The sequence below is a fragment of the Engystomops pustulosus genome, chromosome 3 (assembly GCF_040894005.1).
Source record: "Engystomops pustulosus chromosome 3, aEngPut4.maternal, whole genome shotgun sequence".
In the NCBI taxonomy this organism is placed as follows: domain Eukaryota; kingdom Metazoa; phylum Chordata; class Amphibia; order Anura; family Leptodactylidae; genus Engystomops; species Engystomops pustulosus.
The window spans coordinates 217,883,192-217,889,692 of record NC_092413.1 but is presented as its reverse complement, the minus strand read 5'-3'; positions in this window follow the sequence as shown (position 1 = coordinate 217,889,692).

Sequence of the window (6,501 nt, the reverse complement as noted above, 5' to 3'; positions counted from 1 at the left end):
GGGGATCCCCTCCAGGAGAAGCCCCTGCTGAGGAGGTCACTGGGTGCAGGGTGTCACACACCTGGGTGCTGCTGTGAGTGTTATCTTCATTCTGGGATGTGGGAGAAGCAGAGAGGAGCTTGTAGCAGGATCACATGTAAGTGCCTGACATTGCGCTTAAACTGCGCCAAAACTGTGTTAAAGTAAAGTGATTAATAAGAGGCAGGAAATGAACTTATCACAGATGGTTGTAGCTTGTGATAATTCTGGAAAACAGTGCGCCAGAATTTAGGCGCAACTACTACACTTAGGCGCACAAAAGTGATAAATGTGGCCCATTCTCTCTTATTCCCTTTTATTTTGTGATAGTTATTTTTTGTTGGGAAAATTGACTGATACGATGAACATTCGATCCTCTTCGCCTAATGTGACTACACTGCGACCAGAATATGTCCATAAAGTTATATGTAACACCAAAAACACGCACATGTCCTGGAATAAAGTTTTTATTTCCCATCATCCTCCATTATTTCCACCGATGACGTTCTCACTCTCATTCTTATGAAGCGCAAAGGGTTCACATCTAAAAGTGACTTTTATTATCTCATTAGAGAGGTTTATGGATATATAGTTATTTATTTGGGTGACCATTGTGTAAGGAGCAGACAATGATACATCTGTGTGAATTTTCTGCAGTTCCCTTTGCTGCATATTTTGGTGAATATACATGAATGGTCTATATCAGTGATGGCTAACCTATGGCACTGGTGCCAGAGGTGGCACTCAGAGCCCTTTCTGTGGGCACTCAGGCCATCACCAGAGATAACTCCAGGTATGAACCTGCAGTCCCAGACAACCCAGGACTTGCTGTGCACAGAGATATTTTAAAGTGACAGCTCTACCAGGGACTATTTTCTGCTTTATTGTCCTCAGAGTACTGCTATCAATGAAAACTGTGACAGAGAAGGGAGTATAAATCACAAATTAAATTTCTGTGTTGGCACTTTGGGATAAATAAGCGGGTCTTTGTTGTAGTTTGGGCACTCAGCCTCTAAAAGGTTTGCCATCACTGGTCTATATGATCTCCTCACATCTTACTGTTTTAGGAAAGTGGATTTTCTTTATATAAGTATCTGGATTTGTACATATTTTAGAGGAAATTTTGAATGTCAATTGCCAAATGCATCGCCTGGTTGTCTGCTTTCAAAATTCTATAGGTTTTATGGTGCCTTTACTGTTTATTCTGTTTTATTGCTATATTTTGCAGGTTGTAACTGTCTAAAAATGTCTAGCTGAAAAGCAGATATCTAGTTATTACAGTTTTAGTGATATTATGTGGATTTATTGATGTGAACATATCAATATGGGACATTTGTGAACTGTATACATGTCCATCTATTACATTTAGGAGATGTGAAGGTAAACATTTTCTGTTTGGATCAAATTTTTTGCCATCAAATTTTAAGTATTTTTAATAAAATGTTTCAATTTGAATCAAAATTGCATGAAGGCGCCTATGTCTATAAACTCTTTGATGCAATTTTGAAAATGGGGCAAGTGTCTGCTTTCAGAAAATATCGGTCCCTCTCCCCAATGGGCCTCACAGTCTAATCAACCTACCAGTAATTTTGTGGAGTGTGGGAGGAAACCGGAGGAAACCCACGCAGACACAGAGAGAACATACAAAATCTTTGCTAATGTTGACCAGCGCTGCAAGGCTGTAGTGCTAACCACGGAGCCACCATGCTGCCCATAAATCTCCCTATCATTTATCTATCTCCTATAAAATTCTCCCATATTACAGTTTGTTTTACCATACTAAAGGAGCCTCTTGCTGACTGTGACTGGTCATAAAATAGTTTTATTTTGGGGCCCCACTTTTAGTTTTGCCCAGGGCCTCACTTTGTCTAGAACCGGCCCTGGGACAGACCAGAGGTACTCGTGGTTAACCCGATGAAACGCTTTTGCCTGATCCAAGGACAGCAAGTACCCCTTCCAGTTACCAGCCCTGCCCTGCTCCACTGCCTCCCGGACACAAAGCACAGCACTAAATGTACTGCGGCCTGGAACAGAGCAGTGCTGGGTCCCCGAAAGGAGCCGGGGCGCAAACTGCACCAGCCGATTAAACAGCACCTTTGCCAAAACCTTTCTGTCCGTATTGAGAAGCGCTATGGGACGCCAGTTCTCAATACGAGATCGGTCCTTACCCTTTGACAGGATGATCAGGGCAGACCTCCTCATTGACTTCGGCAGAGCGCCCGAGGAAAGACACTCATTGAATACCTCAGTCAAGAGGGGAACCAAGGCGTCCTTAAAGGTCTTATAAAACTCAGATGTTAAGCCATCCGGACCCGGCGATTTCTTGAGGGCGAGCCCTTCAATCGCCCGGCTGACTTCCTCTTCCCTGATCAGCTCTGTCAAAACATCAAGAGAGGGGTCTACTCCTGGCTCAGGGACAGTTTCAGCCAGGAAACCCGACATCACATCCCGATCTAGATCCTTCCTGCCCAAGAGGTGTGAGTAGAAGGATCTGACGACCTCCAGAATCCCTGATCTGGACCTTTTCAGGGATCCCGTACTGTCAACCAGTCCCGTGACATCTTTACCATTCACTGACATCTTGCAGTTTCTGTAAGGGTCGGGCGAGCGGTATTTCCCGTAATCCCTCTCAAAAACCAAAGATGCGTGTCTATCGTACTGACACCTCTTCAGCAAGGATTTCACTCTGGAGATGTCCTCACGACTACCTCCAGTCGAGACGAGATGCTCGAGTTTCCTCCTCAGGCCCTGATACAGGCGGTACCTGTCCAGGCTCCTGAGGCTCGAGAGCTGGCGGAAGAATCTCGCCACCCTTTTCTTGAGCATCTCCCACCACTCTGACTTACTGCTACAAAGGCCCAACAAAGGTACCTGGCTCTGAAGAAAGTTCTCAAAGGATTGTCTGATCTCCGCTTCTTCCAGGAGAGACGAATTGAGCTTCCAGTAGCCTCTTCCCATCCGGGGGGTCTCTGTAACATTCAGAGAAAACAAAATTAGACAGTGATCGGAGAACTCCACCTCAACAACGGACACTGCTGAAGAAATGGCTTCCTCCTTTAAATAAAACCTGTCTATTCTAGACCTGCAGCTACCCCTATAATAGGTGAACCCCGCGTGGCCTGGGGTGTGCCGGATGTGGACATCCACCAGGCGAGCCTCACTAGCTATACTATTAAGAGCGACGCTATCATAAGTCAGCTTGTCTCTGGAACCTCCCCTATCCTGGGACCTCGTGACAGCATTGAAGTCCCCTCCAAAGACCACCTGCCGACTTGTAAAAAGGTAGGGCTTGATCCTCATAAAGAGACACTTCCTGTCCCACTTGGACTGGGGACCATAGATGTTAATTAGGCGAAGTTCTTGTCCCCTCATGAGGACATCCAGGATCAGGCACCTCCCCATTTCTAACTCAATAACTCGTCGGCATTCTACCGGTGCGGTAAAAAGGACCGCCACTCCGCTATACGGCTCAGCCGCAAGAGACCAATAGGAAGGCCCGTGTCTCCATTCCCTCTTAGCTTTAAACACGGCCGCCAAATCTGGCAGCCTGGTCTCCTGCAAAAATAAAATGTCGGCTTCAACGCGGCCGAGAAAATCAAAGGCCGCAAATCTAGCCGCATCAGACTTAATGCTGGCGACATTAATGGACGCCAGCGTCAACGGAGTGGGTGCCGCCATCATGAGTGATTGAGTTAGACGGCTTTTTTCTTACTACCTCCCTTCCCTCTACTGTCCTCTGAGGATGATCCCTTTTCCCTTTTCCCTTCAGAATTGGGGCAACTTCTTTTTAACGAAATCGAGGTGTCCATGTTAATACTGACCCCCAAGGACCCACCCGGACCACCCTCTCCTTCGTCCTTGTCTCCTGACTCTGAGTCAGTCTCCCACTCTGAGGACCCAGCATCCCCAGAGGATAAAGACTCAGCGCCCCCTGCAGGCTGCTCCGCCGCCACCTCCAGAACCCCACCCTCAGCCTCTCCTTCCGAGGAGGCGATCTCATCGAGGGTGAGGAACTGGTTGGAAAGCTCAACCAGAGGGGAGGAAGTTTTCCCTTCCTTAGGTACCTTAGATGCGCTGCGTTTTTTCTTTTTCTGCTTGCGCTTATTTTCTAGCCAAATCCTGTTATCCTCATCCATACTCTCATATTGGGAGGACGTGGAGGACATGGCACCTTTCTCGCGCTCCATCCTCCTGACCTCCTCATCCAACTCATCATCCCTCAGGGCCTCAGTAGCAAGACCAGCCTCTGAGGAAGGACCAAGGGTCACCCCAGCAGACTGAGGCTTCTCCAGTTCTCTCCCTTTTTGTCTGGCTTCAAGCCGCCTCAACTGAGAAGGCGACTTCTTCTTACTTTTCTTCACAGGCCCCTCAGCTCCTCCACCTCTGCTGGTACCTTCCCCAGCAGAAGCAACCTCATGGCTCTCCTCCACTGGGGTCACAACCGCATTGGCAAAGGAGCGAGGACAACGGCTGAAAGGGTGACCGAGCTCACCACACAGGTTACACCTAATGTCCTTACAGGATGCAGCGAGATGACCTAGCCCACCACACAAAGCGCACTTCTGCACTTGGCAGCTGGCGCTAAAGTGTGTGGGGTCACCGCACCTGTGACAGACCTTCGGCTGCCCCTGGTAGAAAATCAGGATTCTGTCTCGCCCAAGAAAGGCTGAAGAGGGAATGTGGGCGACTGTGCCGCCTGAACACTTCAACTTCATCATGAAGGTCCAGGCTCCTGACCAAATACCAAATTCATCGCGGTTTTTCTGCGGTACCTGTACAACCTCACCATAACGACTGAGCCAAGTCATGATGTCCATGCAAGAAAGTGACTCGTTACGGGTCAAAACGGTCACCTTCTTGACTGCGTTTTGGCGAGACACTGCTTGCACAGCAAAGTCTCGCCATGCGGGCTCGTTCTTTGCCAGCTCATAATTCGACCAGAAGAGCTCTAAGCCCTCCGGCCGAACAAAGCTGACATCGAACTCCAGAGTACCATAAGGATGTATCAGGGCAAAGATGTCACTAGCCCTGAAGTTCATCTTCAGGAGGAGCTCCACCACCCTTGACCTGGGTGGGCATGCGTCACTGCCCCTCCAGCGAAGACGAACCACATTCCTACGGGCAGCTCCGGGCCCGGTTGTGGGTAAAGACCATACAGTCTCTCCCCCCCTTTTCTCTTGGAAGGCTGCCAGGCCATGCCTGTCTGTCCAGAAGGACAGATCAACCTCTCTCCCCTCTACATTGATTGACTTTTCCCCTCTCCTGAGAGCCTCCAGAAGACGCCTTTGCAAAACGCTATTCCCAGAGCCAGGAGACAAGGAGTTAACCCCACTTGCCCCAGCGGTGACACTCGCATAGCTCCTTATGGGAGCGGCCACCACTGGGGGTGCAGATGGTCCAGCACTCATACCAGGATCCCCCCCATCACCATTCACCACCCCCACATTCACCACACTATGTACATTACTGCCTCGCTTCCTTGCATCACTCACACCAGTTGGGCCAGGAAGACCTGGGGTTGCCTCGGCGTCACTGGACACTGGGGGTAGAGCCACCTCCATAGCTGATACAGCCTGAGAAGAGGCAGCTCCAACCCCGATCTTACTTGTGCCCTCTGCCTCATTGGCATTAACCCCTTGTTGTCCAGCAGTTTTTATGATGTTTGAGCACCGCTGCTCAATGGATGGTAGAGGCCGCTTGTCCTTACAGACTCCAGACAGTCTCTTTGGCCCTTTCATATCTCCACAGTTTGATGCACCAATACAAAACAATACTTTTCCTGCACCTTTCCCTGCAGGCTGCACGGGATGTCTGGGAGGCGCCGCACTACAAGCCCCAGCAGGCCCATCACACTGCCGCTGCTCACCGGAGCAAGCAACAGCCACAGTGCTAGGAGCCACAGGAGCTACCGCCACTGCCCCTGGCACTGGGCCACCCCCCCCCCCTCCCACTAGGGGGCAGCGCACAGTACCAGGACCTGCCGGATCGCCCTCACTGTCCGGCCTTTCGGCCGATGCCTTCCCTGCACCATCCTTGCTACTACAAACAAGGCTGGTGCTCTGCGCCATGATGGGACGTGGCTGTGCAATCTCCCCGCACCCTGGCACCGAGTCCACTGCAGGATTCGTGCTGGGCTGGGCAACGGGGCCTACACGACAGGCTGGCACTGCTGCCCGCCCGGAGGGAACAGGGAGGGGACGAAACACCAGATTCACCTCCTGAGACGCCTTGGTCTTCTTGGGTCTCTTCTTTCTCTTTTGGTCCTCATCCGGGATCTCATCGCCGAACGAAAAGTTCTGGAGGTGAACTGGGGACTCGAGCTGACGGATCTGAGCCATTAGCGCCCCTCCCTGGCCGCTGTCATCACTTTCCTCCTCCAGGTTGGCAGAGCCGCAGCCTGATGGTAATGGCGCTTGCTCTGCAGGCAGCCTGTCGTGCGAGGCCTGCTGGTGTTGGTGCAGGCCACCAGACGGACACGGCCGG